Raw genomic sequence first — 22,459 nt, 5'->3', positions numbered from 1 at the left:
AATTCCCAGGGAGAATCTTCAGTCTGGAAAAACACCAACTCTGCAGGATGTGCTCCAGGAGGGCTGCCAGGGGGTAAGTACAGCAGCACCCCTGAGCTGGGAAGGATGCTGGGCTCTGCTAAGCACACTGCCCACTCCTGCTGGAGCACACCACTGCACTGCCACCTGGGCTTCACCTGGAAACACCATGGGCTCTGAGCAGGACATGGTAACAGTCCCTGCAGGAGCTTAAGGCACCTACAGAGGTGACTGCAGGGAGGCACAGAGGGTGATGCCACTGCAAGCTGAGATTTGCTCCCAGCTCTTGGTCAGAGCCCAGGGCTCTGATGCTCCAAGGCAGAGGAGACCTTTCTGCTCTTGGCCACCCAGCAGCAGAGAAGCAGAGAGCAAAGCTAGATCCCCTTGCCCCTTATCCTGATGGCTCCTCTCCTACTCTCATTCCTCTCCAATTGCTTGGCTCTATTCACTGCTTCCCATTTGTCTCTTCCCTGCTGCACATCAGAGGCCACCCCTCTGGCCAGCTTTTGCTGTGGCAGCACCTAAAAGAGCCTGGGTGAGGCACTTAGTGCCATGGTTGAGTTGATCAGGTGGTGTTGGGTGATAGGTTGGACTCAGTGATCTCCAAGGTCTTTTCCAACCTGGTTAATTCTGTATTCTGAGAGCACCTCTGAGCCTACAGCTAGCTTCCCCAACAGCCAAGCTTTGTCCTCATGCTCCTGTTTCAGTGCTGTGCAGGTTTGTGCACAGCTCCCCTCTGCTCCAGCTCGGCCAAGAAATCACCAGCTCATCAGAAAGGGGTGACTGTGTGCCACCAGCTCCACGTGCTCTCTCTAACATCCACACAAGCACCCTCAATCTTTCTGATCTGTGCCAGGCCTCAGATGTCCACCCAGGGTATAATGAACCTTCTGCCAGCCAGAGGATGAAAGGTGCAGATACAAAAAGCACCTTCCAGAGAGCTCTTGCAGCCTGCTAAGCACAGCGAGCCAGGACCACACATCTCTCACACACTCAGGCTTCCAAAGAGGGCAGCCAGGCCAAGCAACACTGAATCAGAGTCCCCCTTCATCTAGGAGGCAACAGGGCTTGAAAAGAAAGGAAGGAAGGGAAACAAAGGGAGGGAAGAAAACCAAACAGCAAGGAAAAAGAAAGCCTTGCCTTGCCCCAGGCAAATATTCCACCTCGGTTAGCTTGTGCAAAGTGATCTGTTTGAAGGTGTGATTACAGCCAGAACATATGCACAGGGAAGGCACAGAGGGGATTTTGCTTTCAAGAAAACACCTTCAGAAGTGCTCTTTAAGTGGTGCCTGGCACTAGAAAGCCGAGCTGTGACTGAGCTTTGCTACCATCACAAGTGAAAAAGAGGCTGGTTCAGAGCTGAGCCCAGGGGGCAGGGACGAGGCTGCAGCAGCAACAGGACAGGATGTTCTTCCATGGAGGTGGACACGATGGGCTCATGATGCCAACACACTGCCAGCTCCAGGGGCAAAAGGAGAACTTGGCAATAGCACAGTTCTGGCCTAAACCTGCAAACAGGGAGATCTTTAACTGCAGTTCACATGCACTAGTCACAAGCACCACACAGGGAGCCAGCCTTAAGGGATGGGATGCTGCATTTTGTGCCAACATCTGAAAACCTGTTAATTTATGATGGATTGACTAAACCAGCCTCAGCTAGAGCAAAACCTCTACCCACCCTAACTACAACACCCCCTACAACCCCTCTGTCACTCAGGCTCATGCAGGGCTGTGCAAACTCACTCCTTAGCTTGCTTAGCCCAAGCAGATCTCTGCAGATCCCTGATCCTGTCCCAGACTGAGTTTGGTCAATTGAGAAATTCTTCCCAGGACACAAGAAGTCAACAAGGTTGATGGTAAGGCAGCCTGCACCAGAAGGCTTTCTGCTCACTCTCCACTCCCCACTGACCTGCAGACCCAGAACTTCAAGTCCCTAGAGCGAGTCATTTGTCATTGGGATGTGCTGCCCAGGGAGGTGGTGGAGTCCCCATCCCTGGAGGTGTTCAAGAGGGGATTGGATGTGGCACTTGGTGCCATGGTCTAATCATGAGGTCTGTAGTGATAGGTTGGACTCGATGATCCTCAAGGTCCTTTCCAACCTTAGTTATACTGTGATACTGTGATGAGCAACCCAAAGGACCCCAGCAGCAGTGGTCTATCTGCTCCATGCAATGCCAGGAATGAGGAGTCAAACATTTTTCATAGATTCCTAGACTGGTTAGGTTGGAAGGGACCTTCAAGATCATTCAACCCCCCAGCCATGGGCAGGGACACCTCCCTCCAGCCCAGCTTGCTCAATGCCTCATCCAGCCTGGCCTTCAACACCTCCAGGGAGGGGACATCCACAGCCTCCCTGGGCAACCTGTGCCAGAGTCTCCCCAGCCTCACTCTAAAGAATTTCCTCCTCATCTCCAGTCTCAATCTCCCCTCTCCCAGCTCAAAGCCATCCTGTCACACCCAGCCCTTGTCAAAAGTCCCTTCCCAGCTTTCTTGTAGGCTCCTTTCAGGTCCTTTTTGCAGAAGCCATGATTTCAGGCACTGAGAGGTTAAGCCCAGAGAGGCACTGATTAGATCTGTTCCCTCTGCTGTAAGAGGAGCTGCAGACCAGGACACTGAAGAGGTTGTGCAGCTTTATGGCCTGGATGTATCCACTTTCTCCCGTGGGGTGCAACTTTTGCCCTGCCAGAAAGCCTGACCTAAATTCCTCTCAAGAGTGCCACTGCTCTAAGTGCCAGAACAACTGAGAAAGGAATGTGTCATGTGTGTGCATGCAAGGCTGGCTGGCTGTCCATCCATCCATCCAAGCCAGCAGAGCACTGGCATGGAACTTGCTTGGGGTTTTTGAAGTTGCTCTTTTGAATTAACTGCCAGATTCTCTTCTTCAGGTTTGCAAGCACAAGAGAAAAGTCAGGGGAGGCAGAAGCAACTGAAGCATACCCATGTGGGTGTGCTTGCTTATTCACAGAATCATACAACTGTTTGGGCTGGAAAAGCCCTCTGAGATCATCCTGGCCAACCACCAACCCAAGACCACCATGGCCATCACACCATGGCCCAAAGTACCATGGCCCCACATAGAATCATAGGTTGGAAAAGACCTCAGAGATCACCAAGTCCAACCTGTCACCACAGACCTCATGACCAATTAAATCATGGCTCCAAGTGCCACATCCAACCCCCTCCTGAACACCTCCAGGGATGGGGACTCCACCACCTCCCTGGGCAGCACATCCCAATGGCCAATGACTCTGTCTGTGAAGAACTTTCTCCTCACCTCCAGCCTAAACCTCCCCTGGCACAGCTTGAGACTGTGTCCTCTTGTTCTGGTGCTGGTTGCCTGGGAGAAGAGACCAACCCCCACCTGGCTACAACCTCCCTTCAGGGAGTTGTACACAGCAAGAAGGTCTCCTCTGAGCCTCCTCTTCTCCAGAGACAGTGTCTCCACCACTCCTTCCTGGGCAGCCTGTTCCAGTGCAGGCTTCAGTCACAAACAGCAAGCTGATTAAATCACTGGGGTTTTTTTCTACCCTGGCCCTCTGACTGCTCTGCTTCCCAAAGCCCTGCCCTCAACTTCTGCTCTGAGCCGCTTATCCCTGTCCCGGTCATCAGTGCAGCACAGGCTGCCTGCTGCTCAGCCTTTTGTAGGGGAGGAGGAATGCAAGGATTAGCTTTGAAAGGCTGTTTTCTCTTAGAAAGCAATCTGGATGACAAGACTTCCTCAGGCAGGAGGGCAGACACCTGACCTATCTATTGTGCTTCTGCCACCGACACCAGATACCCTCAGAGACAGCACAATCCCTTCCTAAAAGGGCAGCAAGTGCACAACGACCTGATGGGGTACAGTCAGGAGGAGTCAGCTGCAGTGCAAACAGTTTAGGTGAGAAGGGTCCAGACCAGACTGGGCTAGGAGACCTTTCTTTTATCTCCTGCAGGGAAGAGTGACCTTTGCTGAGGACATCTGCAGCCTCTTGGGCCATGTGAGAAGAGTAGCTGCAAAGAAGCTCCAGTGTCATTAGAGAGCCTGGAATGCAGCAGGGCTGCTGCTGAGATGCCAGAGAAGACTGCAACACTCAGCTGGAAAAAGTGCTCTCAGAATACAGAATTAACCAGGTTGGAAAAGACCTCGGAGATCACTGAGTCCAACCTATCACCCAACACCACCTGATCAACTCAACCATGGCACCAATGCCTCATCCAGGCTCTTCTTAAACACCTCCAGGGATGGGGACTCCACCACCTCCCTGGGCAGCACATTCCCATGGCCAATCTCTCTTGCTGGGAAGAATTTCTTCCTAACATCCAGCCTAAACCTCCCCTGGCACAGCTTGAGACTGTGTCCTCTCCCTCCCTTCATCAGAGGTTGCTGGGCTCCTGATAGGGCTCTGCTGGAAATCCCTGCACAGACCTTTCTGCAAGTACCTCTCTGCTACAAAGAAAGAGCACTAAGGAACGTGCCAACACTTCTCCTCTGGCTGGACTAGGCTCTGAAAGGATGCTTGAAATGATTCCCTGAGAATCAGCACAATCAAAACCCCACCACCAATACCTGGGTGGTGTTTCTGTCCTGGCTAATGTGAGCTGCCCTCTGAGTGAAGAGTTCTAAAGGTTTTTACATTCCACTGAACTCTTCACAAACCCACACAGAGAGGCAGGAAACAACCAGAATGAAAACGCTCTGAATTCAGTCTGTGCTTTATCACTCAGGGCCACAGCTGGGGACCTGGGGCTGTGGCAATACAAAAGCTCATCGATGCTACAGCTCAGAATCCTGCTCCCCTTACTACCCAAACACAGAATCAGACAGGCCCACAGCCTGAAGAGTTTTCAGACCAAACACACCAGCCTGGCTGGAGAAACCCCAGGGGGCCAGGGGAAGCCTCAGCAACACCAACACTGCACAACAGCCACTTGCTGCTGGACTGCTGCAGCTGCAGAGCTGTGGCTGCCATGCCCTTGATGCTTCCTGAGCTCTTGGCAGCAGGCAGCCTGCCCTTCCCAGCTCTGCATCACCAGCTAAAAGCCATCCTGCCCTTTTGCCTCTCAGCCCCCAGAGGACATTTTTCCCCCTCAGCTCTCCCAGTGGAGAGAAGGGTGACATGGAGTTGGCAGGGAGGTTGTGCTGGTGCCATAGGGAGATCCATGCCCCACTGTGCCAGCCAGCAGCTGCTGATAAAGCTGGCAGTGATGGGTGGCAGGGGTCACTGCCACATCCTTGAGCTCCCCTGTTGTACAGGAGAGTGCTCTGGGGAGCCACTCTGCTCCTCTCCACAGCTCCCTCACCTCCTTCCCTCGTGGTCCATCTCTCAGCTCAGTGGAAGGTTCAGACATCCCCATCCTACTTCTGTCAGCCTTGATGGCTCTCCTGCTCCCAGCCCCTCTGAGGCACTGGACCTGCTTGCCTTGCTCCAGCTCCCACCCTGTACCACAGAGGCTTTCTAGACAACACAATGGAGCCAGTGGGGAGCCAAGGTCTGTGGGAAGGTCACTGTGACGATTACTCCATCTGCTAGAGCACCAGATGCACAAACAAAAATGACTGGAGGAGCAACAAGAGAAGTGGAGGGCAAGAGACTTGCCAGGTTGTCCTGCAGACACCACACCTAATGAGAGGAATGGAGAGGACAGGGGAGCTGCTGGAGGCTGCAGGGACAAATAAGCCTGGAGGGGAGGAGGAAACAGAGCAGAAAGGAGAAATGGGGCATAAGGCTGCAAGGCTGGTACCACAGCAGCAAGGTCTGCAAGGGCTCCTGCAGAAAGCACCAGGTGCATCTTCAGTGCCTTGCCCTACAGCATTTGGGAAGCAGCAACACCCCCTCCACACCACCATGGCTGAGGCCCCATCCCTGGAGACATTCAAGGTCAGACCTGATGGGGCCCTGGGCAGCCTGATCTAGTTGGAGGTGTCCCTGCTGACTGCTGGGGGTTAGGCAAGATGAGGTTCAAGGGTCCCCTCCAACCTGCTGGTTGGAGCAGATGATCCTTGGGGTCCCTTCCAAGCTGCCACTCTGTGACTGTGTGTGAGCTCTGCTTCAGGAAACAAGATTCCTTCACGGATGAAAGCATTTTGCTTCCCATGGCTGGCCTCAAACACCACCACCTCTGCTGGATCTGAGTGACCTTCCAAGCCCTCCTTGAAGGCTCTCCTACACCTCTAGCTATCAACTCCCCGCTGCCCTGGCTGCTCAGGGGCTGCTGCACGGGCTTCAACGTCCAACTCTGGGAGGCTCCCGCTTCCTCCTGCCAAACTCGTGCAGGGCTTGGTATCTGCAGCAGCGTGTGGAAGGGACCCCAGGAGCTGAGCCCAAGCACTGCCCGTAGCACAAGGCTGCACAAACCAAGCAAGCAGGCTGGAGCACGGCTGGACGGCAAGGAAGCAAACCTTACTCACAGTCTGATCCTTCGGGAGCTGACAGCAAGAGGAAGCAGCCCCGGTGGGCGGGCTCGGCCGGCGCGGTTGGGATTACACGCGGAGCTTTTGTTTCCAAACTTTGCTGGCTTGTGGCAGGGCTCTTTAAGGACCTAATCTCCGTGTGACTGTTCCCAGCACCAGCCGTGCCCCTGCGGATAATAAGGGCTTAGGGAAGCACCGTGGAATGACGGCAGTGCTCTCAGGCAAGCTGGCTGCAGCTCCGCCGCCTCTGCGCTGCCCCTCCGCCCCACCTGGATCCCTCCATGCCTTCCCAGCCGCCCCTGCTTGAGAGCTGTTTTCCTCTCCACAAGCGCCCAGAGCTGCCCAAAGCACCCCAGAGCTGCTCACTGGTAGCAGAAGGGAGGAGATCAACTGAGTTAAAGCAGCACAGTTTGGGTTAATGGCTTCAGCCTTTGCCAGAAGCTGGTGCGGGCACTGCTGCGCACAGATGTGGGCATCACAAATGCAGCTTAGCAGATTCCAACGCTCCTGCTGCCTGCAGTGGTTGTTTGGGGGCTTTTTTGTGATGCCTGGGTAGGAGAGACCTGCTAAACCTGGAAGAGGTTGCCTAGGGAGCTGGGGGGGGTCACTGTCCCTGGAGGTGTTCATGAAACGTGAGGCCACGGCACTTTGGCCACGGTGGTGTTGGGTGGAGGGTTGGACCGGGTGATCCCAGAGGGCTTTTCCAACCCAAACAGCTCTATGACTCTATGAAAGCTGCTGTGTTAATGCAGAGTATGTTCAGAGGCACAACAACAATTAGTGCACACCACTGAGGAGTCCTCTGAGTGGGCAATGCTCTGTGACACCACACCTGCTCTGCTCCTGGGTCCCGTTCTGGGGACTCTCCATGAAAGCAGATTTCCTCTCCAGTGTTCACCTATCTCAGCGAGGTGCTGGGGGTCAGCAGTGTCCCCAGCAAGTATGCTGGGCTGGGTGGTGGCTCCTCCTCTCTGCATATGAGAGTAACTTGGTTTAAACATTCACATTCCACTGCTGCAAGAGGAAATTCTCCCCCCAGAGCTTGGGCTGCCACCTTTCAAACAGGGTCGGACGCCGACCTCCTCCCCCACTGCCAATGACCTTATTAGCACTGATCATGGCTCTAATAATATCCCTTATTGTAAGCAGGCCATCTGCTGTAACATTTCACTACAAACTCAAGTGAATTGCTGGTCTGAGTATGCTCATGGACCAGCAAGTCTGTTGTCCTCTCTCAGGAGCATGCACCTTCCCCACAGCTTTAAGCTAACTGTTACAGAACGACACCTCCAGCTCCCAGCTCAGAGCTCAAGCAGGTAAAGAGCACAGAGCCATGCCCAGGTGCTGGCTTCAGACAGAAAAATGTGGTTAGAGGTCAAAAATCCACCACTCCAGCATCCAAACTTCTCTTACAGGGGGGACACCGAGTAACCATGTGTGGTGGGTTTGAGAGAGAAGGGCCTAGCCTCCTCCCTTAAAGGCACAGCCTCAAATGGTCACACCATGTCACTCAAACCCAAGGCCTAACCCTAACCAGATGTTCAGGGAGTCAGAAACCACAGAATGGTTTGGGTTGGAAGGGACCTTGTAGATCTCTCAGTTCCAACCCCCAGCCATGGGCAGGGACACCTCCCACCAGCCCAGGATGCTCAAGGCCTCATCCAGCCTGGCCTTCAACACCTCCAGGGAGGGGACATCCACAGCCTCCCTGGGCAACCTGTGCCAGTGTCTCCCCACCCTCTAAAGAATTTCTTCCTCATCTCCAGTCTCAGTCACCCCTCTTCCACTTTCAAACCACTGCCCCTCATCCTATCACTACAAGCCCTTGTACAAAAGTCCCTCCCCAGCTCCTGAGAGCCTCTGAGAGCCAAGGCTCCTGAGCAGAGACCAGCATTGCTTCTGTGCCACGTGCTCTCTACTGTGTGGACAGCAGAAAGCTTTTGCTATCCTGACACATTAGCTATGGTTAACCTGACTGTTTTCACTGCTGTTACAGCAGAAGAGGCTTTCATAGCAGACAGGCAAGCTTGCAGAAGGCCTAACCATGTTTGATAGGCACTAATTTAGAAGGAGCCAGCGTTTGAAATGCTTACTCAGTTAGGACATCTGTCCAAAACACCCAGAGTCTCGTTACTACAGAAGCTCAGCTCCACTCAGCCTTCAAAGGCATTTTCTTTGTACAGCTCCTGTGAGGTCAAAAAGTGCAATTAGGCACAGAGACTGGCATTACAAGACTTTAAAGCAGCCTGCATCATCACAAGGCTTTGAAACTAGGCTTTTCAAACCCTTGGCCTTTCCCCCTAACAAAAGCCCGGCATCGGTCACGGCAGGAGAGGCTACGTGGGGCAAGGAAGGAGGTCAGTGCCTGGCTCTCTGCTGGCTTCTGAACAGCAATAAAAGAACATTAATGAGCCACAGGTAAAACTACCCCTGTCTGGGGCAATACTCCCCCCCAATGCCTACAAGCACTTGCTTTAGTATCAGTGTAACAACATCTGCATGGGCAGACTTCAGCTCCTCACAGGGAAATCTAACCACTCACTCCAGCGCTCCATGGGAGATGGCAGCCCATGGGAGATGGCAGCCCATGGGCTCTCCAGGAAGCCTGCTACATCTTGTTTACACTTGTTTTAAAGCTTCCAAACAGCTCAGTTACATCAGTGCCTGTTTACTGCACCCTCCTTCAGAGGAGTGCCCCAAGTGGTGGAAAGCTATTGCCAGCAGAGGGACTGCATCAAACCCGTGCTACGCTGCCCAAGAAATCCATCAACTCCACATTGCTCACTTGGAGTCATTCTCCTCCAAGGAACCTTCCACCTCACTCCTCCCAGCTGCCTTCACTGGGCTTAATGCCATCATGAGCAAGAGAAGCAGCTAGGTGAGCTTCACTGGCACAGCAGCATGACAGGACACCACCATGGCCAAGTGTGGCTCCATGGTTACAAGGATCCTCTCGGCCCCAGACTCTCCCCCAGCGACAGGGACCTGTAGGGTTGGGGCAGCTACTTCCCTGCTGCAAGAGTGGTCAGGCACTGGAAGAGGCTGCCCAGGGAGGTGGTGGAGTCCCCATACCAGGATTAAAAAAACTAAGTTAAAAAAAGGAGGGGAGAGGGAGGGAGGAAAGGCAAAAATAAGGCAGGAAAGGGAAGGGAAGGGGAGAGAGAGGGGAGGAAAGGAGAAAAGGTTGTGAGAGGAGGTGTCCAACAAACATGTGGACACAGCACTCTGGGACATGGTCTAATGGCCATGCTGATGTTGGCTTGATGGGTGGACTTGAGGATCTTGGGAGGGCTTTTCCAACCCACACAGTTCTGTGATTTGAACCCCAGTGTAGCTTACTTGCTGTAGGTCAGGGCTGCAGAGATGTAAAGCTTGAGCTTCCCTCCCCAGGTGGATATGCCTTGCAACAGGGCACATGCTGAGGTGTCAAAGCTTACTGACACCCTCCCCCCATCCCCCCATGCTCCTGTGGCCAGCTTCTGACTCACAGCCACACAAGAGCAGACACAAGCCCTGCTGCAGCTTGGTGGCTTCAGCACCCCATCTACCCCATCTCCCTCCTCCCAGGGCAGAGGAGAACCTGGGGTCTGCCTTTCTGCTGGGTCACAGGGACAGAGCTTGTGCTTGCAGACCCAAGCAGAACTGGTGGAACTGCAAGCTCCAGGTAAAGGCTCTGGGGAGACCTTAAGGCAGCCTTCCAGTACCTGGAGAGGGCTGCAGGACTGCTAGGGAGGAACTTTTCCCAAAGCCTCACAGTGCTAGGATAAAGGGGAACAGATTTGAGCTGGAAGAGGGGAGGTTGAGCCTGGAGATCAGGAAGAAATTCTTCCCAGTGAGAGTGGTGAGACACTGGCACAGGTTGCCCAGGGAGGTTGTGGATGGGGTCTTCATCAGCCTGGGCTAGTAGTAAGTGTCCCTGCCCACGGCAGGGGGGTTGGAACTGGATGATCTTCAAGGTCCCTTCCAACCCAAACAAAGTGATTCTATGTGCAAAGAAGTTCTCCCAAACTGGCAGCAGAGGAAGCCAGGCAGACCCCAGGCAGCTCTCCCACTTTGGAGAAGGGCCCAGAAGGCCATTTCCCTCTCTCAAAACCTGACACCAACAGCTGGCTGCAGTACAAGGAGCTCTCTGCTGCCCACACGGATCCTACAGCGCTTCAGAGCAGCCTCCAGTATTCTGCAGAACTGGAAGCTCAGTCTGGAGGGCTCTGCCCTTAAAAAAAAAGGGCAAGTAAGCCTCAAGAGCAGGAGGTGGCATGCCACAGCCTGTGCAACATTGCAATATGCCCATAAAAGGGTTCAGAACACATCTGCTGAAGCACACACAGCAGCTCAGAAGGGTTCAGAGCCACAGCCCTCAAGAATTCCTCTCCTGCTTTTTTAGGCAAGTGTGAGCAGCAGTCAGCACTTTGCCATCATCTCCCTAACCAGAAACCCAAGGTTACTCTTGGCTGATACTCGTAATGTACTGCTGCCTTTGTCCTTTGGCCAGGGGGGGTTGCCCACACCAAGGGAGAAGCCCAGGACGTGAGCTACAGACAGAAGCAGAGCCCCTGCAGTGCTGAGGCTGGCAGAAGGAGAAGGAGGGGAGAGGAGGAGGAGGAGGAGGAGAAGAAGGGGAGAGGAGGAGGAGGAGGAGGAGGAGGAGAAGGAGGGGAGAGGAGGGGGAGGAGGAGGAGGAGAAGGAGGGGAGAGGAGGGGGAGGAGGAGGAGGAGAAGGAGGGGAGAGGAGGAGGAGAAGGAGGGGAAAGGAGGAGGAGAAGGAGGGGAGAGGAGGAGGAGAAGGAGGGGAGAGGAGGAGGAGAAGGAGGGGAGAGGAGGAGGAGAAGGAGGGGAGAGGAGGAGGAGAAGGAGGGGAGAGGAGGAGGAGAAGGAGGGGAGAGGAGGAGGAGAAGGAGGGGAGAGGAGGAGGAGAAGGAGGGGAGAGGAGTAGAAGGAGGGGAGAGGAGGAGGAGAAGGAGGGGAGAGGAGGAGAAGGAGGGGAGAGGAGGAGGAGAAGGAGGGGAGAGGAGGAGGAGAAGGAGGGGAGAGGAGGAGGAGAAGGAGGGGAGAGGAGGAGGAGAAGGAAAGGAGAAGAGGAGGGGGAGAAGGAAGGGAGAAGAGGGGGACAGGAGGAGGGGTGGGGGAGAGGAGGAGGAAGGGGAAGTTGTTCAGGAGGAAGTTGTCCAAGCCTAATCAATTAAGAAAATGGGAAGTCCAAGTATTTAACTACTGCTGCTACTACAAATGTCACACTGACAGCTTTGGAGGGCACTTCCTTCCAGACAACTAACTGCAAGCTTCTTGCAGGCTTGCAACATTCACTTCTGTGTGGCTGATTGGCAGTGACCAGTGTGGTCCCTCCAGGAGAGGGAGAGGGAGAGGATAGACCAGGTTGGAAGAGACCTTCAAGATCATCGCATCCAACCTATCACCCAACACCATCTGATCAACTCAACCAAGGCACCAAGCACCCCATCAAGTCTCTTCCTAAACACCTCCAGGGATGGGGACTCCACCACCTCCCCAAGCAGCACATCCCAAAGTGCAATCTCTCTCTCTATGAAGAATGTCTTCCTCACCTCCAGACTAAACCTCCCCTGGCACAGCCTGAGACTGTGTCCTCTTGTTCTGGTGCTGCTTGCCTGGGAGAAGAGACCAACCCCCACCTGGCTACAACCTCCCTTCAGGGAGTTGAAGAGAGCAAGAAGGTCTCCCCTGAGCCTCCTCTTCTCCAGGCTAAGCAACCCCAGCTCCCTCAGCCTCTCCTCACAGGGCTGTGCTCCAGACCCCTCCCCAGCCTTATTGCCCTTCTCTGGACACCTTCAAGTCTCTCAATGTCCTTCTTAAACTGAGGGGCCCAGAACTGGACACAGGACTCAAGGTGTGGCCTAACCAGTGCTGAGCACAGGGCACAAGGACTTCCCTGCTCCTGCTGGCCACACTCTTCCTGATGCAGGCCAGGATGCCATTGGCCTTCTTGGCCACCTGGGCACACTGCTGGCTCATGTTCAGCTGCTGCCAACCAGTACCCCCAGGTCCCTCTCTGCCTGGCTGCTCTCAGCCACTCTGACCCCAGCCTGTAGCACTGCCTGGGGTTGTTGTGGCCAATGTGCAGAACCTGGCACTTGGATGTGTTCAATCTCCTGCCCTTGGACTCTGCCCATCTGCCCAGCCTGTCGAGGTCCCTCTGCAGAGCTCTCCACCCTCTAACAGCTCAACTCCTGCCCCCAGCATGGTGTCATCTGCCATAAAACACCCCAAGAAGCCCCATGGTACAAAAGCCCCAAGAAGCCCCCTGTGCTAGGATGGGTCTCACTTCTCACAGTGTCCACCATCCATTCCTCCAGCAATGAGCTGAAAAGGAAGCACCCCTCCAGAGTGGCACCAGGAAAGCCCCAGCCATGCCACACCTCTTGCCATGGACACCAGCAGGGTTTGCAAAGCACACATCCTGGGGAAAGGTGAAGGCTGATGTAGAGTGCTCCCTGCTGAGACTGCTCAGCTGCAGCAGGGATAGGGACAGGGCCAACTCCTCCATCCACAGCACTCCCCAGAAATCACCTGCTTGCTCTGTAGCACAGAGGTGGAACTCCTGCCAAGGACTCTGCTGCACACCTTTGCAAGTGGCTGGCAATGAGTAAGACCTTCCTGCCCCTTGCTGTCCCTGCAGCAGTCCCCAGGCAACACCAGGCAGTTTCCAGTTGCACACCTTCATCACCCAGCCCCTCCACACAGAGCCAGGAGGAAAGGGACTTCAGCTCAGGTGCTCAGCTTCATACTCAGCACCAGAAGTGCTCTGCCCTCCTGCTAACCCTGCTGCAGGGGCACTAAGCTGCAACAGAGAAGCAGGGGGACAGCTGAGGGAAGCAACCTGTTAAAAACAACAGCAGCAAGATTCACTGGTGCTCATCTGTCATGGTTCAGCTGTCAAAAAGCCACAGACAAATGAAGTGAGACTGCTGGGACATCAGAGGAGCCCATGGATAAATGCTCAGTAAATCAAGCATGCTCCACACAGACCCCTGTCCTACAGAAAGAGCTGTCAGGCAGATTAAAGCCACAAGGTCTCTCTTTGCCTGCAAGGCTGAACACACCCAGGGAGGTCACACCCCACCCAACCAACCAGCCTGGCCCCACCAGAGAGCATCTGCGGCCCAGCCACCCGGGCAGGCCTGGGAGCTGCTCAGCCACAGGCACTGCCAGGTGATCTGCTCCATCAGTTGTCTCCATCCCACAGCTGTGCCCAAAGCCTCTGGAGACACTGCAGAGTGTTCACAGCACATGTGCCAATTAAATTAAGCTGGGAAAACACAGAGCTGGCTGTTACCCATGGACAAGAAGGGATCAGGCCTAAATATATGCTGGGGTTTTGTTCATGACCTCTCTTATTCTCCCTGAAGTAGCTCTCCTATTCTCCAGTGCACAGAGGCAGGTTCTGCTCCCCCTATACTCTGCCCTAATGAGGTCACACCTGGACTACTGTGATCAATTCTGGGCTCCCCAGTTCAAGAGGAACAAGAAAATGCTGGAGAGAGTCCAGTAGAGAGCCACTCAGATGCTGAGGGGGCCTGGAGCATCCCTGTGAGGAGGAAAGGCTGAGAGCCCTGGGGCTGATTAGCCTGGAGAAGAGAAGGCTGAGAGGGGATCTGATCAGTACTGATCATATCTACAGGGCAAGTGTCAGGAGGATGGAGCCAGACTCTTCTCAGTGGTGCCAGTGGCAGGACAAGGGCCAATGGACACAAACTGGAACCCAGAAGGTTCCACAGAAACACAAGGAAAGAAAATATCCCTTTGAGAGTGGCAGAGCCCTGGCCCAGGCTGTCCAGAACACTGGCAGAGTCTCCACTTCTGGAGGAATTCCAAACCTGCCTGGACTTGTTCCTCTGTGACTGCCCCCTTCCTGGAGATGGGCAAGACCAGGCTGGACAAAGCAGAGGGGGTGGAACTAGATCAGCTTTAAGGTCCCTTCCAACCCTCACTCCAGGATTCTGTGACTCTAGGTGGCCCTGCTTGAGCAGGGCAGTGGAACTAGATCATCTCTGTAGAGCTTGGGTGACAGGTTGGCCTTGAGGATCTTTGAGGTCTTTTCCACCCTTCTTGATTCTATGATGATTCCAAGATCTCCAGAGGTTCCCTCCAAGCCCTACCACTCAGGGACACCATGAAGCACCAGGCTGCATCAAGGGAAACACAGCAGCAGCAGCAGTTCTTATAAATCAAACTGAGTTTAAACACATCTTCCCCACTCTCAGCTGTTTGCCTCAAGAGCTACAAAAAGCACTGAGGCTGTGCAGTAAGGCAGACAAGCACCCAGACAAGCCAGAGAGCTGCTGCAAATCTACTTCTCCTCACCACATGCTGTCTCCATGCAGGCTAAGTGCCTTAATGACCAAGCCAGAAGTGAAGGCTTCTCACACGGGTGAGGTTAGCTCAGCACTGTTCTCCTGCTTTATTTGCATCTCCATTACACTGAGCTGAGATGCAGGCAGAGCCTCTCTAAAAATATCTCTATGGCTTTGTTTGCTTTCTTCTTCCCCTGGAAAAGCAGAACCATATGCTAAGTTGGGTAGGTGTCTTTAGTTGTTTCCAAGTTTGGAGTTCATTTAAATTAAAAGGAGGGGCAAAAAAGAAGAAAGGGGAAGGAAGGGGGAAGAGAGAGGGGAGAGACGAGAGGGAAGGGAGAGACGAGAGGGAAGGGAGAGAGGAGAGAGGAGAGGGAAGAGGGAAGAGAGAGGGAAAAGAGAGAGGAGAGGGAAAAGAGAGAGGGGAGAGGGAAAAGAGAGAGGAGAGAGGGGAGAGGGAAAAGAGAGAGGAGAGAGGGGAGAGGGAAAAGAGAGAGGAGAGAGGGGAGAGGGAAAAGAGAGAGGGGAGAGGGGAGAGGGAAAAGAGAGAGGGGAGAGGGGAGAGGGAAAAGAGAGAGGAGAGAGGGGAGAGGGAAAAGAGAGAGGGGAGAGGGAAAAGAGAGAGGAGAGAGGGGAGAGGGAAAAGAGAGAGGAGAGAGGGGAGAGGGAAAAGAGAGAGGGGAGAGGGGAGAGGGAAAAGAGAGAGGGGAGAGGGGAGAGGGAAAAGAGAGAGGGGAGAGGGGAGAGGGAAAAGAGAGAGGAGAGAGGGGAGAGGGAAAAGAGAGAGGGGAGAGGGGAGAGGGAAAAGAGAGAGGGGAGAGGGGAGAGGGAAAAGAGAGAGGAGAGAGGGGAGAGGGAAAAGAGAGGAGAGGGAAGAGGGAAAAGAGAGGAGAGGGAAGAGGGAAAAGAGAGAGGAGAGGGAAAAGAGAGAGGAGAGGGAAAAGAGAGGATTTGATTGCAAACCAGTCCCAGTCAGAAATAATAACTGCAGTGAAGTCAGCAAAAAGCAGCTATAAATTAACATGAAAACAAGAAGGAACAGCCTCAGGTGCACCTCTTGCAAGCTCCTATGGAATGTTCATTGCCCAAGCACAGTAAACTTCTTAGATTGCTGTGGGACTTGGCCTACTCTTAGCAGGTAATAACACCTCTTCCAGACAATTATTCAGTCCACACTGTACTTTTAACTCTTCATTTCATGCCTGGCCACAGACAACCCAACTTGTTTTTTTCTTTTACTTAAGATAGAACTGCTTTGAATAGCTTAGTGCTGAGGTTTAAATTCACAGCCCTTGAGATTTCCACCCCCCTAGTTTCTGGCTTTCAAACCCTCTCCTACAAGGACAGGCTTGGCCTGCAGGAGAGAAGGCGCCAGGGAGCAGCCTGCCAGTACCTGAAGGGGGCTGCCAGAAGGCTGCAGAGGGACTGCTTCCAAAGGCCTGCACTGACAGCATGAGGGGCAATGGTTTGAAATTAGAGGAGATTCAGACTGGATGTTAGGGACAAGTTCCTAACCAGGAGGATGGTGGAACAGGTTGCTCAGGGAAGCAGCTGAGGCCCCATCCCTGCAGATATTCAAGGCGAAACTCACCAAGGCTCTGAGCAACCTGATCTAGTGGAGGATGTCACCCAGGACTGGATGACCTTTGGAAGTCCCTTCCAACCCAAACCAATCTATGAGTCTATGAAAATGCTCTTCAATACTTTTATTTTCACATGGAGCCATCCAACTGCTTCCCTGAGCAACCTGTTCCAGGGGGAACAGAGGGACCTCAACTGACTGGACAGATGGGCAGAGTCCAACAGGATGGCATTCAACAAGTCCAAGTGCCAGGTGCTGCACTTTGGCCACAGCAACCCCAGGCAAAGCTACAGGCTGGGGACAGAGTGGCTGAGAGCAGCCAGGCAGAGAGGGACCTGGGGGGTACTGGTTGACAACAGTTGAACAGGAGCCAGCAGTGTGCCCAGGGGCCCAAGAAGGCCAAGGGCATCCTGGCCTGCATCAGGAACAGTGTGGCCAGCAGGAGCAGGGAGGTCATTGTGCCCTGTGCTCAGCACTGCTTAGGCCACACCTTGACTCCTGTGTCCAGTTCTGGGCTCCTCAGTTTAAGAAGGACATTCAGAGACTTGAAGATGTCCAGAGAAGGGCAGCAAGGCTGGGGAGAGGCCTTGAGCACAGCCCTGTGAGGAGAGACTGAGGGAGCTGGGGTTGCTTAGCCTGCAGAAGAGGAGGCTCAGGGGAGACCTTCTTGCTCTCTACAACTCCCTGAAGGGAGGTTGTAGCCAGGTGGGGGTTGGTCTCTTCATCCAGGCAAGCAGCACCAGAACAAGAGGACACAGTCTCAAGCTGTGCCAGGGGAGGTTTAGGCTGGAGGTGAGGAGAAAGTTCTTCACTGAGAGAGTTGTTAGCCATTGGGATGTGCTGCCCAGGGAGGTGGTGGAGTCCCCATCCCTGGAGGTGTTCAAGAGGGGATTGGATGTGGCACTTGGTGCCATGGTCTAGTCATGAGGTCTGCGGTGACAGGTTGGGCTTGATGATCTTTGAGCTCTCTTCCAGCCTTGGTGATACTGTGATATTTCCATAGAGAACCCATATTTTCCTATGGAACCATCCATGCTCATAAAGCAAACGGACAAATCCCAAACCCTAAAGCAAACCAACCAACCAAAACCCCCAAACAAAGCAAGACACCACAAAACAACCAAAGCTCACCACACCTCCTAAAGCTGGGGCTGTAAATTGCTTTTAGAAGCCTTGAATCCATGGTGCCAATACTCAAACTGTGAGCAGTACAGCACAAAGCCTCCGGTACCTGAAGGGGCCTGCAGGAGAGCTGAAGAGGGACTTCTGACAAGGGCTGGGAGTGACAGGATGTGGGGGAATAGCTTTGAGCTGGAACAGGGGAGATTCAGGCTGGAGATTAGGAAGAAATTCTCCAGGGAGACCTTAAAGCAACCTTCCAGTACCTGGAGGGGCTCCAGGAGAGCTGGGGAGGGACTTTGGACATGGGCTGGGAGTGCCAGGCTGAGGAACAATGGCTTTGAGCTGGGAGAGGGGAGATTGAGACTGGAGATGAGGAAGAAATTCTTTACAGTGAGGGAGGTGAGACACTGGAACAGGTTGCCCAGGGAGGTTGTGGATGCTTCCCTGGAGGTGTTGAAGGCCAGGCTGGATGAGGCCTTGAGCAAGCTGGGCTGGTGGGAGGTGTCCCTGCCTGCAGGGGAGCTGGAACTGGATGATCTTTAAGGTCCCTTCCATTCTATGAATCTGTGAATATCTGCTGTGCACCAGCTGAGCATTTTCATTATGTATGTCTCCACCTCCTAATGCTCATCTCTCAGCCTACTGCTCCAGCAGCGTTTCTAGTGACCCAAGAAGAGGCTTTCTTCCTGCCTGACCTCTTTAGAAAGTGAGGAGCACAACAACCACTCTGCTGGCCGGGGAATGAAGCAGCAGACAGGCTCATACCACACCCGCCCGATCCAGCCTGAATAGGAAGGTTAATGACTTGATGAGGATTGGCAGACAGCCCACCCCAGTGCCACCAAAAGCCTTTGTACAAATTGCCACCAGCCAGCAGACCGTGTCCTGACCCCTGCAGAAAGCAGCAGCTGTGCAGGGGATGGTGGGCAGAGGAGCTGAGGCATGAACCCAAAGGTCATCTGGGTTTACGGTGAGGACAGGGCACTTACTAACACCTGAGGGGTGGGTGTCAGGAAGATGAGGCCAGGCTCACCCCAGGGATCACCAGTGACAGGACAAGAGGGAATGGGAACAAACTTCAATACAGATCATGAGGAAGAACTTTGAGGGTGCTGGAGCAGGCTGCCCAGAGAGGTGGTGGAGTCTCCATCTCTGGAGACTTTCAAGGCCCACCTGGATGTGTCCCTGTGTGGCCTGCCCTGGGTGACCCTGCTCTGGCAGGGAGGTTGGGCTTGATCTTCAGAGGTCCTTTCGACTCCTACTATTCTGTGATTCTCTCCTTTGCTCACCATGTCTCAGAGGTGCCACAGGACCTGCCTAGGAGGTACCACAAAGCACTGGCCAACTGCCCAGCAGCTCCAGCAGAGCAGGCTCAGGGGAGACCTCATTGCTCTCTACAACTCCCTGAAGGGAGGTTGTAGCCAGGTGGGGCTTGGTCTCTTCTCTCTAGCACCCAGCACCAGAACAAGAGGACACAGTCTCAAGATGCACCAGGGGAGGTTTAGGCTGGAGGTGAGGAGAAAGTTCTTCACTGAGAGAGTTGTTAGCCATTGGAATGTGCTGCCCAGGGAGGTGGTGGAGTCCCCATCCCTGGAGGTGTTCAAGAGGAGATTGGATGTGGCACTTGGTGCCATGGTCCAGTCATGAGGTCTGTGGTGACAGGTTGGACTGGATGATCTTTGAGGTCTCTTCCAACCTTGGTGACTCTGTGATACTGTGAAGGGAGGTGGCCCCAGAGTGGCTGGGCTCCTGTGCCCCTGGCCTGCCCTGCACCAGGCAGTGCTGCTTGCCCTTTCATTCACATGAATTAATTCAGACATCTCTGCTCCTCCAGAATAAGGAGGGAAGGAGGGGGGGAAGCGTGAGTAGAGAGTGAGAGCTCTCTTGGCACCTGATTCAGATCTGTGAACAGCTTCTCAGAAGGAACTATTTTTAAGTTTCCTATCAATCTGCCTGAGAAAGTTTCCTTCTGCTGCCTACAAATGTGCAAACTCCCCCTTTGAAGAACCACAGCTCAGGACAGCAAGATCCATCCCTGCACTTGCAATCTCATCAGGGTCCAGCATTTCATGACCAAAGCATTGCACAAGCAGAGAATGCTCCAGCAGAGCCCCACCTGAGCACCTCCTAACCCCCCCAGGACCTTCAGGAGTCCTGTGTGCTGCTCACAAGTAGCACACACTCACCCATCAAACACTCCCCACCGAGGCAGCCCGCTGGCTGCTGGAAGTGTGACTGCTCTTCCAGCTGCCACGGAGGCAGAGCTGCCCTAGCAGGTGGAGGAAAAAAAAACCCAAAGATTCAAAGAAAAACAAAGCATGGAGATGCAGTAAGTGTGGGGCTACTGCGTGTGACCTGCCCAGCGAGGTGAAGCCATTGTGCACAGGGTTATCAGCAGTTCCTGTATGAAGGCATTGTTCAGCCTTAAAGAGCTCTGTGAGGAAGACAAAAAAAAACCCCTCCAAGCACTAGCACTACACAATGGATGCAGATAAGCAACCTCTGAACAAAGCCCTGGGAGACAAGGGGAAAACTTATTAGCTGCAAGCATCCTATATCCTGTCTCCAATAAAGCAACACAGATGTTCTGCTAATGCAGGGCGTGAAGAGATGAAAAGAGCACTAAGCAGCTAGGAGAGAGGGTCGGCCTTCAGCAGCTGTCGGAGGGAAACAGCAGCTAATCCCACCCAGACAGCCTGAGCACCAAACCCTCTTCTGCACCCACTGAGAAGGTAACAGCTTCCTCCTCCTCTTCTTCTTAGCCCAGCAGGCAGCTGTGTGCTGAGCTGCAGCCAGAGCAGGGAGAGCAGCAGCACAGGGAGGGGATTCTGCCCCTCTGCTCTGCTCAGACCCCACCTGCAGCACTGCCTCCAGCTCTGGGGCCTCAGCACAAGAAGGACCTGGAGCTGCTAGAGAGAGTCCAGAGGAGGCCACAGAGATGATCAGAAGGCTGCAGAACCTCCCCTGTGGGGACAGGCTGGGAGAGATGGGGCTGTTCAGCCTGGAGAAGAGAAGGCTCCAGGGAGACCTTAGAGCAACCTGGAGGGGCTCAAGGGAGGTGGGGAAGGACTTTGGACAAGGGCTGGGAGTGACAGGGTGAGGAACAATGGCTTTGAGCTGGAAGGTGGGAGACTGAGACTGGAGATGAGGAAGAAATTCTTTAGAGTGAGGTTGGTGAGACTCTGGCACAGGTTGCCCAGAGAGGATGTGGATGTCTCCTCCCTGGAGGTGTTCAAGGCCAGGTTTGGATGAGGCCTTGAGCCACCTGGGCTGGTGGGAGGTGTCCCTGCCCATGGCAAGGGGTTGGAACTGGATGATCTTGAAGGTCCCTTCCAACCCAAACCACTCTATGAGTGTCTCTCAGCCCAGTAAGGGAGGCCATTGTTGTAACCACCAGCTCCCCCTGGCTTTGCAAGGCCAGCTCCAGCCCAAGGACAGAAGGACCATTGTCTGAGAGTTTAGTCCCTGGGGTGGTTTATCTCCTCTGGGAAACATATGGGGTACACCCATGGGCACCTCTCCATGGCACAGCAGGTCAGAGCTCTGCCCAGCAGGACCTGTGGGATCCATGGGTCTGGAGGCATGAAGCACCCCAAGGCTTGGCAAGTGGGGTGCAGGAACAGTTGCATCATCAACCCTTGGCCAAGTGCCCTGCACAGTCGGACCTCTCCCCCTGGGCACTTCCCAAAGGCAGAGCTGTCAGCCCACCACAAGGCCTTCCCAAGACTGGAAACTCTGGAAAATTCAGGCCGCTGAAGTAGCACACACTGGCCATCTGCTACTGTGTCAAGTGGAAGCTGCAACAAGGACATTGTTTTACAGCCAGTTACATGGGAAACACCCCCCTGGCTGCAGAAGATCACACCCTGCTCCTTTGGCTTTCTCAGTGTGGTGTTCCCCATCCCATTGCCCACTGCTGAAGTGTGGGGGAGATCTGGACCCCAGCAGCCCAGAGCCCAGCAGAAGATCATACCCTACCCCTCTTGTGATTTTGCTTTCTCAACATGGTGTTCCCCATCCCATTGCCCTCTGCTGAAGTGTGGGGGAGATCTGGACCCCAGCAGCCCAGAGCCCAGCAGAAGATCATACCCTACCCCTCTGTGATTTTGCTTTCTCAACATGGTGTTCCCCATCCCATTGCCCTCTGCTGAAGCAGAAGTGTGGGGGAGATCTGAACCCCAGCAGCCCAGAGCTCAGCAGAAGATCACACCCTACTCCTCTGGGATTTATTTCTCTTTCTCAACGTGGTGTTCCCCATCCCATTGCCCACTGCTGAAGCAGAAATGTTTGTTGTGCCAGTGGGTAGGAGTTGACCTTCAGCTGCCCAGAGATTTGGTCCTACCCATCCCACGGCCCCAGCTGTGCAGGGAAGGGGCAGCACAGAGTGCCTGTGCATACTGCAGCACAAACACCACACATTATCTACCAAGCATTATCTACCAAGGGACACTGAGCTACAGCACAGACAAACTGGGAGGGCTGCAGAGGGGCCAGCTCTCCAGAACCTTGCAGACACCAGGCAAGTTGTGCAAGGGGCACAGGAGCACCCTACACAGCATGGCAGCACTGCTTTCAGTCCCCAGGTCAATGCCATCCAATGTAAGGCATCTGCACTGCCACTGGCTACAACTCCAAAGTTTCAAGGGCATACAGAATATATTTATCATGGGGGGAGGGGGATGGGGGTGAGGGAAGGCCTATTTCTGTCTCTCCCTGTCAGCAAAGCAGCAATGTAAATGAAGGTTTGGAAGTCACTGTGTAACTAAGAGCTGTTGCATATCATCAGGTTGAAGAGAAGAAGCCCAAATGCAAGCAGGAAGCTTGAGTTCCTTGGTAAAAGGGGACAGAAGTGAGAACCTGAAGCAGCCACAGAGAGCAATAAAATGAGTAAGCCCATGGCAGGCCCAGATCCAGCCCAGGTCTGAACCTGTCCAGAGGTAACTCCACCAGCTCTGGCACTCATCATGCTCAGAAAAATACAACCACATCTTTCCCAGCAACGCTTGCAAGTTCAAGGGA

General features: G+C 54.0%; 1 protein-coding gene across 10 annotated transcripts in view; it reads right to left on the bottom strand.

Moving 5' to 3' along the window:
* Positions 1 to 22,459, bottom strand: part of LOC137453928 (muscleblind-like protein 3) — a 142,021-nt gene that overhangs the window by 65,461 nt on the left and 54,101 nt on the right. Inside the window, exons 2-3 of one of the 10 annotated variants that reach the window (XM_068163660.1) lie at positions 8,503 to 8,595; positions 6,407 to 6,576 (exon numbers count right to left, since the gene is read on the bottom strand). The exons of 8 other annotated variants lie outside the window; for them this stretch is intronic. The gene's annotated coding sequence lies outside the window, so the exon portion shown is untranslated. The remainder of the gene's footprint in view (positions 1 to 6,406; positions 6,577 to 8,502; positions 8,596 to 22,459) is intronic. One more of the 10 variants, XM_068163661.1, reaches the window with a different exon arrangement.

The sequence above is a fragment of the Melanerpes formicivorus genome, unplaced genomic scaffold (assembly GCF_026170545.1).
Source record: "Melanerpes formicivorus ecotype bairdi unplaced genomic scaffold, bMelFor1.0.p_v2 SCAF_73, whole genome shotgun sequence".
NCBI classification, from domain to species: domain Eukaryota; kingdom Metazoa; phylum Chordata; class Aves; order Piciformes; family Picidae; genus Melanerpes; species Melanerpes formicivorus.
The sequence above is the reverse complement of the archived record's forward strand: the minus strand, read 5'-3'. Positions and strand labels throughout refer to the sequence as shown.